Source organism: Saccopteryx bilineata, chromosome 3 (assembly GCF_036850765.1).
Source record: "Saccopteryx bilineata isolate mSacBil1 chromosome 3, mSacBil1_pri_phased_curated, whole genome shotgun sequence".
Classification (NCBI taxonomy): domain Eukaryota; kingdom Metazoa; phylum Chordata; class Mammalia; order Chiroptera; family Emballonuridae; genus Saccopteryx; species Saccopteryx bilineata.
In genome coordinates, this window is record NC_089492.1 from 38,400,760 (window position 1) to 38,411,582 (window position 10,823).

Below are 10,823 nucleotides of genomic sequence, written 5' to 3' on the forward strand. Positions count from 1 at the left end.
ATCATCCTGGTAGGTCTTGTACCCATCTGATACCATACATAGTTATTAGAATATTATTGACTATATTTCCTATGCTGTATTTTACATCTCTATGACTATTCTGTAACAACCAATATGTATTTCTTAATCCCTTCACCTTTTTTTCACCCATCCTCCTACCTAACCCCCTTCTATCTGGTAACCATCAAAATATTCTATCTAGGAGTCTGTTTCTGTTCTGCCTGTTTGTTGATTTTATTTTATTTATTTATTTATTTATTTTTCATTTTTCTGAAGCTGGAAACAGGGAGAGACAGTCAGACAGACTCCCGCATGCGCCCGACTGGGATCCACCCAGCACGCCCACCATGGGGTGACGCTCTGCCCACTAGGGGGCGATGCTCTGCCCCTCCGGGGCATCGCCATGTTGTGACCAGAGCCACTCTAGCGCCTGAGGCAGAGGCCACAGAGCCATCCCCAGCGCCTGGGCCATCCCTGCTCCAGTGGAGCCTTGGCTGCGGGAGGGGAAGAGAGAGACAGAGAGGAAAGCGCGGCGGAGGGGTGGAGAAGCAAATGGGCGCTTCTCCTGTGTGCCCTGGCCGGGAATCGAACCCGGGTCCTCCGCACGCTAGGCCGACGCTCTACCGCTGAGCCAACCGGCCAGGGCTGTTGATTTTGTTTTTTAGATCAAATTGTTCATAGATATGTATTTATTGTCATTTTATTGTTCATATTTTTGATCTTTTTTCTCTTCTTCTTAAAGAAGACCTTTTAAACATTTCATGTAATACTTGTCTGGTGGTGATGAACTCCTTTAGCCTTTTCTTGTCTGGGAAACTTTTTATTTCTCCTTCAATTTTAAATGACAGCCTTGCTGGGTAAAGTAGTTTTGGTTGTGGGTCATTGCTTTTCATCACTTTGACTATTTCATGCCAGTCTCTTTTCGCCTGAAGTGTTTTTGTTGAGAAATCAGCTGACAGCCTTATGGGAGCTCCTTCGTAAGAAACTAACTGCTTTTTTCTTGCGGCTTTTAAGATTCTCTCTTTGTCTCTAACCTTCTGCATTATAATTATGATGTGTCTTGGTGTGGGCCTCTTTTGGTGCATTTGTTTGAACTCTCTGCACTTCTTGGACTTATATGTCTATTTTCTTCAACAGGTTATGAAAATTTTATGTCATTATTTTTTAAAATAGGTTTTCAATTTCTTGCTCTCTGTCTTCTCCTTCTGACACCCCCATGATATAAATGTTGGTTTGCTTGAAGTTGTCCCAGAGGCTCCTTACACTATCTTAATTTTTTCTATTTTTGGATTCTTTTTCTTCTTGTTTTGATTGGGTGTTTTTTGCTTCCTTATATTCTAAATTGCTGATTTAATTCTCAGCTTCATCTACTCTACTGTTGATTCTCTGTAAGTAACTCTTCATTTCAGTTAGCATATCCTTCATTTCTGATTGGTTCTTTTTATGGTTTCTATGTCCTCTCTAAGTTCCTTGAGCATCCTTATAACCATTGTTTTGAACTCTGTATCTTGTAGTTTGCTTGTCTCCATTTTATTTCATTCTTTTTCTGGAGATTTCTCCTGTTCTTTCATTTGGGACATGTTTCTTTGTCACCACCTATTTGCCACTTCTGTTTGTTTCTATGTATTAGGTAGAGCTATTATGTCTCCCAGATTTTGTAAAGTAGCCTTGTATAGGAAGTGTCTTGTAGGGCCCAGTGGCACACCCTCCCCAGGCACCTGATCTAGGTGCTCCAGGTGTGCCCCTGTGTGGGCTGTGTGCACTTTTCTGTTGTAGTTGAGCCTTAGTTGCTGTTGGTGTCTCTGGGAGGTATTGACCTCCAGGCCAATTGGCTGTGACTACAGCACAGGAGCTGTTGTGCAGGAATCAACCGTAGGGAGAGGACTTGCTTCAGTGGGGCTTTGGCGTTCACTGAATCTTCCCCTTGACTGTGTCAGTTGTGGAGGTGGGAGAATTGTAATCTGGTTTAATCTGAAGCTGTCTACTGGGTACATTTGCTCTGAGGCCTCCCAAGAAGTTCAAGGTCAGCCACCACTTGTGCTGTACCTGGGGCCACCTGGCACTAGCTACATAGTGATGTGCAGATGGTTGCTACTTGAGATGGGCATGGAGGTACTGGGAGATGCCAAGCTGTGAACCAAGTGTGGTGGCCACTAGCACAAGGCATGAGTACAAGGCATGAGGCCACTTAGCAAGAAGTACAGGGTATGCAGAGGTCAGATGTTGCCTATTTGTGAAATTTTAAGAAAGTCTGAAGCATGAGTCAGGACAGGTGATTTGTATGAAAAAGCCACTGGAAGTGGCTTGGGTGGGTCCACATATTGGGTGGGGTGGGGTCTCAGGGAATTACCTGAGAAGGGCAAACAGTGTGAACCAGGTTGATGGAAACTTAGATATGGTACTTCCCTCCCAACTCTGTGAAGGTAAGAGACTTAGAAAAGGAACAATGGCCTTTACCAGTAATTTTGTCTGGTGGAAAGCTGCCCTTTCTAGCTCTTGCCATGGTGCTACACAATTCACCATGTTCTTGGTTTCTTTCAAGTTGCTGCCTCAGTGTTGGAGCTCAGAAGGAGTGAGTCTAAGTAAGTTCCTGCGTGCATCCTTTAAGAAGAGTTGTCTGAGGCTCCTGCAGCTCTCTGTCTCATTCAGCCTCAATTTCGGTTTTGGTTTTTTTTTTTGTATTTTTCTGAAGCTGGAAATGGGGAGAGACAGTCAGACAGACTCCCGCATGTGCCCGGCCGGGATCCACCTGGCATGCCCACCAGGGGGCGACGCTCTGCCCACCAGGGGGCAACGCTCTGCCCACCAGGGGGCAATGCTCTGCCCCTCCGGGGCATCACTCTGTTGCGACCAGAGCCACTCCAGCGCCTGGGGCAGTGGCCAAGGAGCCATCCCCAGTGCCCGGGCCATCTTTGCTCGAATGGAGCCTCGGCTGCAGGAGGGGAAGAGAGAGACAGAGAGAAAGGAGAGGGGGAGGGGTGGAGAAGCAGGTGGGCGCCTCTCCTATGTGCCCTGGCTGGGAACCAAACCCGGGACTTCTGCACGCCAGGCCGACGCTCTACCACTGAGCCAACTGGCCAGGGCCTCTCTGTTGGTTTTTACAGCCAGAAGTTATAAGGACTTCTCTTCCTGGCTCTGGAGTCTCGGCTAGGGAGATCTGGTGTGGGGCTGGGATCGCTTGTTCCTCAGGGGAACTTCTGCAGCTGATATATTCCACCTGATTTTTTTCTGCCACATGTGGGTATAGAACTAGCTTGTTCAGCATCTCTGCTCCTCTTACCAGTGTCAATGTGGCTTCTTTAAATTCCTAGTTGTAGGACTTCCATTCAGCTAGATTTCAGGCAGTTCTGAATGATGGTTTTTCTGCAGTTTAGTTGTAATTTTAATGCAGTTGTGGGAGAATTTGAGTACCATACACCACCATCTGTTGTGTGACAATGAACTTCTCAGAGACCAGATAAAATGCTCCAAGGGACCAAGGGGAGGCAACAGCTCCAGTCAGCAGACCAGAGGACTGAAGCCCCATCACAAGCCTTACTCAGATATTTATTAGTCAGTACAAATAACTCAAGGGAGCAGACAGCAGAAGTTTTCAGGGGGTGAAGCAAAGTGCAAGGAACATGCTGACTTCTAATCTCTGTTCTGAGAGCCTAAACATTTCTTGTTGCTGAGTCTTATCCTGCTGTTTTGCTGTTTTCAGTATGCACTGTTTTCAGTACAAGTCAGAGAGACCCCTGGACTCTCATCTGCTCAGGGCTTTCACCCTAGGGCACCTTGCTGTTTCTAATTGTTGTCCTAAATGCATATTTTCAGAGCATATTCCTACATATCCCCCTTTTTAGTTTTAGTAAAGATTAACAGAGAGTTAGATGGTTAGGTGATTGCAGTGGAAGGTGAAAGGCAAGCATAGAGAGAAACAGGTTTTTAGGGGTTACAGGCATGTGTATATTTTGCAAAAGTTCTTTAGCATGCCTAGTTAGATTTTTTAAAGTGCCCCAGGTGATGTCAGGGGCTCTCAGAGTGCTTTGGAGTGAGTTAGGTGTCTTCCTCTTTTTTGAGTTCTTTTCCGGAGGTAGACTCATTATCAGCTTCTGGATCTCTGGAACGAGGTTGCTTTCTAGGGGCTGATACCAACTCATGATGAGGCTTCATGTTCCTCACTGGTATCTAAAAAGGACCTGTTGATGACAAAATTGCAATGTACCCTCACCCCCAGGTTAGTAATTTGATTGGATTCTGCTACTCAGGGCCAGCTAATATATCCTGGTACAACATGAGAGGCTAAAGCCAGTGTTCGCTGCTATAAAATGCCTCTCAGCTGCAGTAAGTGCCTATGAGGAAATGTTCAAAAAATTAAGATTAAGAAGAGCTTTATATATGTGGGGTGAATCTCTCCTCCTATGCCCTTTTTTTTGTTTGTTGGCTTAAGAAGGCTATTGTTCTTTCTGCAATACCAGTAAGTTTGGGTAAATTTCTTAAGCTCCTCAGGCCCTGAAGAATGTTCTAATATTTCCTTTTATTTTCCTTTTAAAACAGTCTTTTTTTCTAAAGTCCTTAATTTTTTTCTTTTTCTCACTTTGTCTACTTTCTCAGTTCCTTCTCTCTCTCTCTCTCTCTCTCTCTCTCTCTCTCTCTCTCTCTTTTTCACAAACCTTCTACAACCTGCACAAACCTCTGCAACTTACACAAACTTTCTGCAACTTACAGAAACCTTCTTTTCTATTCAGAAATAACTAGCTTTCGGAACAACTTACTTTTTTCCTTTTTCTTTCAAAAGTACCTCCATACCTTACACCATTTATTATTAAAACTATACAATTTCTTTTCAATTAATTAAAATTCTCAATTTCTAAAAACTTTAACATTCAGTGACAACTAAGTCAGTAATAAGCAATTTTAGATCGATACTTTTATGAACATATTTTATGACCTTCAAAAACAGATTCTTTCTTTTGGCCCTGGCCGGTTAGCTCAGTGGTGGAGCATTGGCCTGGCGTGTGGGAGTCCTGGGTTCGATTCCAGGCCAGGGCACACAGGAGAGGTGCGCATCTGCTTCTCCACCCCTCCTCCTCTCCTTCCTCTCTGTCTCTCTCTTCCCCTCCCACAGCTGAGGCTCCATTGGAGCAAAGTTGGCCCGGGTGCTGAGGATGGCTCCATGGCCTCTGCCTCAGGTGCTAGAGTGGCTCTGGTCGCAACAGAGCGACGCCCCAGATGGGCAGAACATCGCCCCCTGGTGGGTATTCTGGGTGGATCCCAGTTGAGCATATGCGGGAGTCTGTCTGACTGTCTCCCTGTTTCCAACTTCAGAACCCTCCCCCACCAAACAACAAAAAAACCCAGGTTCTTTCATTGGCAAACAAACTTATATTTTTAGAAGACATCATAACAGGAAACTTTGTAAAACAAATATATATTTTCTGTTAAGAACTTTGAAAGGTATTAATTAATTTTAAACTGGTAGTAATATCAAATGCCTTTTTACACCACCTGATTAAAAAAACATTAGGAATAGTTTTATATCTTACACTATTATTAATAATTATAGAGAAGGCCTGACCAGGTGGTGACACAGTGGATGGAGCATCAGACTGGGATGCCGAGGACCCAGGTTCGAGACCCCAAGGTCGCCAGCTTGAGCGGGGGCTCATCTGGTTTGAGCAAAAGCTCACCAGCTTGGACCCAAGGTCGCTGGCTCGAGCAAGGGGTTACTTGGTCTGCTGAAGGCCCGTGGTCAAGGCACATATGGGAGAGCAGTCAATGAACAACTAAGGTGTTGCAATGAGCAATGAAAAACTAATGATTGATGCTTCTCATCTCTCCATTCCTGTCTGTCTGTGCCTGTCTATCTCTCTCTCTGACTCTCTCTCTGTCTCTGTAAAAAAAAATTGTAGAGAAGGAAAGACTATTTGTCTTTGGAAGCCTTCTAGTATGACTGAAGGGAAGGGGATGTGTTAAGAAGCCAAAGTGTCCCCCTATTATTTCCCTTTACATTGAGGTCATGGTATTACCCCTCTCATATTTACAGCCTGCCCAGAGTCCGGAAAGGTGTTAATTTTCCTATTGTTTTCAGGATCACAATAGTTTCCTGGTTCCTAGGAGAAGGCTTAAATGAGCTGGTTTCTCTTTTTTTCTTCCTAAAATTACCCTTAGTTATTATTATTATTTTTAAGGATCTAAATTAAGATTATCCTAGTTACAGTATTAAGTCCAGTTTTAACTTGGCCTGGTAATTTGCATAAACACAACAAGAATAGTAATTGATCATATTGTCTTTTTACAATCTGCTTTGCTGGAACTCTATAAGGAATTTTTAGATTTAGTTTTAATTAGCCTCTCAGAATAATTAAAAACACACAAAAACCAAGCTACACAGGTGTTATTAGCTCTACTTATAATCTTTTCGAAATTGTCCTTCTGTCCTAGAGTTGTAACAGGTTTGTGGCCTTGGTCACAGACTGTCTCTTTCCCAACCCTCAGGTCCCTCTTGAAGGCTTTGTCCTAAGGACACTTCCCAGAACCTTCCCAGGGTGGAGGGTTGCTTAAAGGTGAGGGGAATTTCAGTTTTTAAAGGGGCTCTGGATTTAAAGGAGCCTTGAACCCAAGCCTAACATTGCAGCCTTTTGTTGTTTAAGGAAAAAGGGTAAAGTTCTCTTCTTCTGCAGCTACTTCCTGCTGCTTAGGGCTGGTAAAATATCTAGGGGGATGGGCTGGTTTGAGGTTCAGGCTAGGTGGTGAGAACAGGTTTTACAAGATCTTTCCAATCCCAAGGGGTCATTTTATATCTCATCCTGATTGCTTCAACCCTCTCCTTGATAAAAGTGCTTTCTTAATATTCTAGGTCTAAACTTCCCTCCTTTGGATACCAAGGGAATCGTTGGATCATGAGCAAGAGGGCAGTTAAATTCTGATCCAACACCTTGCAGCTTGGAGGAGTCCCTGTAGCTCTAACTTGAGACTCCACTGCTCAGGGGAAAGGGACATCCCCTGGCTTGATCCCTAAAAATGACCTCGCCACAAGCATTCAGGAGCTATTCTCCTGTTGCTTGTGTCTCTTACCAAATGGGATTGGTGGACATCCTTTTCCTTTGCCAGGCTTTGGGAGATTGATTCTTCTGGTTCCTCATGCAAGAAACCAGTTGTTGCTGTGATAGAGAACTACTTGGAGTAGCAAACCTATCATTTGGCTCCCATTCCTCACACAGGACACCATTTGTTGTGGCAACAGCAAACTACTCAGAGACCAAATGAAATGCTCAGAGGAACAAAGGGGAGGCAACAGCCCTGGTCAGCAGACTGAAGGACTGGAGCCCTATCCCCAGCCTTACTCAGATATTTGTTAGCCAATACAAATAACTTAAAGAAGCAGACAGAAGTTTTCTGGGGTGAAGTAAACTGCAAGGAACATGCTGACTTTTAATCTCCGTTCTGAGAGTCTAAAATTTCTTCTTGCTGAATCTTATCCTGCTGTTGTACTGTTTCCAGCATGGGTCAGAGAGGCTCCTGGACTCTTGTCTACTCAGGGCTTTTGCCACAAGACACCTCACTGTCTCTCACTGTTGTCCTAACTCTGCATGTTTTCAGAGCATATTCCTACAACCATCTAACTTAAAAAACTTTTAATTTTGAATAAATTTTAAGAGTTACAGAAACATTGCAAAAATAGTATATAGAATGTTCATGTATTCTTCACTTAAATGGTAACTTAATATTAATAGCTTACATAATCATAGCACAATTATCAAAACCAGGAAATTAACATTGGCATATTATTAAATAAATGCAGATCTTATTAAAATTTTATCACTCTTCCTTTCAATTATTTTTCCTGTTATTAGATCCTAATTAGAATTCTGCTTTGCATTTTGTTGTTATTTTCCCTTTATCTCCTCTAAACCATGATAGTTCCTCAGTCTGTCCTTGTATTTTACAACCATGATTGTTGTTCAGTTATATTGTAGAATGTCCCTTCATTTGGCTTGCCTGATGATTTCTATTTCTCACAATTATGATGAGATTGTGCATTTTTGTCAAGAATACTACAAAAATGATATTGTGACCTCAATCCATCATGTAAGGGTTCTGTGATATTAATAAACTGGTGATGCTAACCTTTACCACTGGCTTCAGGTGGTGTCTAATAAGTTTTTTTCTTTCCTTTGTCCTTTTCATTTTTGGGAGAGAGAAACAGGAAGGGAGAGAGACAAGAAGTATTAACTCATAGTAGCATTCCTTTTTTTAGCTGTTCATTGATTGCTTCTTATATGTACCTTGACTAGGGGGTTCCAATGAGCCACTGATCCCTGGCTCAAGCCAGCAACCTTGGGTTTCAAGCCAGTCACCATGGGGTCATTTTGGTTATTCCACACTCAAGCCTATGACCCCACACTGAAGCTGGATGAACCTGTGTTGAATAAACTGACCTTGGGGTTTTGATCCTGGGTCCTCAGCATTCCAGGCTGACATTGTATTCACTGCATCACCACTGGTCAAGTAAATTTTTTAACTTTAAAGTTATCTTTACCTTTGCAGTTTTGTGTAGATATTTTGAAATCATAAAAATATTCCTTTTCCCTTTAATTTTTCATACAGGAATTTTAGCATTATAAGTTAATCATATATGCAATGGTTTTTACTGAATAGTGATTTTTCATTTCTTTCTTCTCTTGACATTAATTACTTGGAATTCTTCTATAAGGAAGAGGTATGCTGACTTCCATTTATTTATGTATTTATTCTTTTGTATCAGTACAGACTCATGGATATTTATTTTATTCCACTGATTAAAATTTAATATTGTCATTATTGATTTTGTTGTTCAGATTTTTCATCTTTAACTATTAGGAGCTTCTTCTGGCTAGCTGTTGTATTCTTTTGATGACTTTCACATTATTTTGAGCAAATCCCAGTATTCTACCACCACAGGATATTGATCTTTTATTTTTCCTGACCCAGTACCAGAATCGCTTATTTCTCCAAGGAACCCCATTTTTTTAATTAGAGAATGGTAATTAGAAATAAAAATCTGGAGAGTAGGTGTGCTCGTTGTTACTAGGTGGCATTGTTTCTAGGTTCTCCCAGCACTCAGAGCTAGAAACACATTCATATTTCTGTAACTGTTTTTATAGATACTAAAAACAGTGAGTTTATTCTGATACCTCTGATTCCAATCTAATACTATAGAGTTCATTTTAGCCTTTCTTTATTTGTAACTTTCTTTATAGATAGTATATTCATTTCATTGTTCACTTCTAGTACATACATAAAGTGATTCAGAATAACCTCTACCTTTGTGAGAAATACATTTTATAATTAGATTACAGCCTTCAGTACCATTATTTTTCTTTTTATCTTATGGCACTTAATCAAGATATTGTTTTCCAAAGTTTCTTTGGTTAGTTCTTTTCTTCCTACTGCTTTCAGTGTGGTTGTGTTATTTGTAATAGAGTGAGGACCATTTCTCACTTTTTTTTTTCTTTTCTGTATTCCTCTGAAGCCGGAAATGGGGAGAGACAGTCAGACAGACTCCTGCATGCGCCCGACATCCACCCGGCATGCCCACCAGGGGGCGACGCTCTGCCCACCAGGGGGTGATGCTCTGCCTCTCCTGGGCGTCGCTCTGTTGTGACCAGAGCCACTCTAGCGCCTGGGGCAGAGGCCAAGGAGCCATCCCCAGCGCCCGGGCCATCTTTGCTCCAATGGAGCCTCGGCTGCGGGAGGGGAAGAGAGACAGAGAGGAAGGAGAGGGGAAGGGGTGGAGAAGCAGATGGGCGCCTCTCCTGTGTGCCCTGGCCGGGAATCGAACCCAGGACCTCTGCAGCCAGGCCGACACTCTACCACTGAGCCAACCGGCCAGGGCCCATTTCTCACTTTTTGTATTCTATTTTGGGCTTCCTTACATCCTAGTTTGTTTTAATTATTTGCTTAATTTGAGGGGAATATTTGTAGTGTTTGTGAAAATTTACTTTAGTTTTAAGAATCATTGCTATAAAAAAATAGATTTAGAGAACTGTCACTGCCCTGCCCCATCTCCATTTTTGTGCTTGTTGCTGTTGGAGAAGATTTCTTTTTTTTTAGGTTTACATATTTTTTATTTATTTTTATTTTTCCCCCAAGTGATAGTAGGGGATAGACAGAGACATATTCCAGCATGTGCCCTGACTGGGATCCATCTGGCAACCTCCTTCTGGGGACAATACTTTGCCCATCTGGGGCCATGCTTCCAACTAAGCTATTTTTAGCACCTGAGGCTGAGGTTCCATGGAGCCATCCTCAGCACCCAGGGCTGATGCACTCAAACCAATCAAGCCATGGCTGTGGGAGGGGAAAAAATAAAGAGGGGGAAGGAGAGAAGGGGAAAGAGAAGAGGTGGAGAAACAGATGCTTGCTTCTCCTGTGTGCCCTAACCGGGAATTGAACCCAGGACATTTACATGCCGGGCTGACATTCTACCATTGAGCCAACTTACTAGGGCCTGAGGTGCATTTTTTCAAATAACAAAGTATTTTTATGTATACTGACCAGTTACACACACACACACATACACACACACAACACACACACCTGTATTTAACCATCTATATCTACATATATTAAGCTAAACATGAGTTCATACTGATGTGTTCAACTCTCATCCATGATTATAGCCTCACTCCCTTGTTTTATAACCTCTCATTTCATCATTGAGAAACCTGGCTCCCACCATCCACCATCCACTATCCATACCATCCATTTACTTAATTCTGCATTCCATTCTGGGATTTCCTAACCTCCTGAATGATTTATTAAGAATTTGCATAGATTATGATTTACTCCTGCTGTGAGGT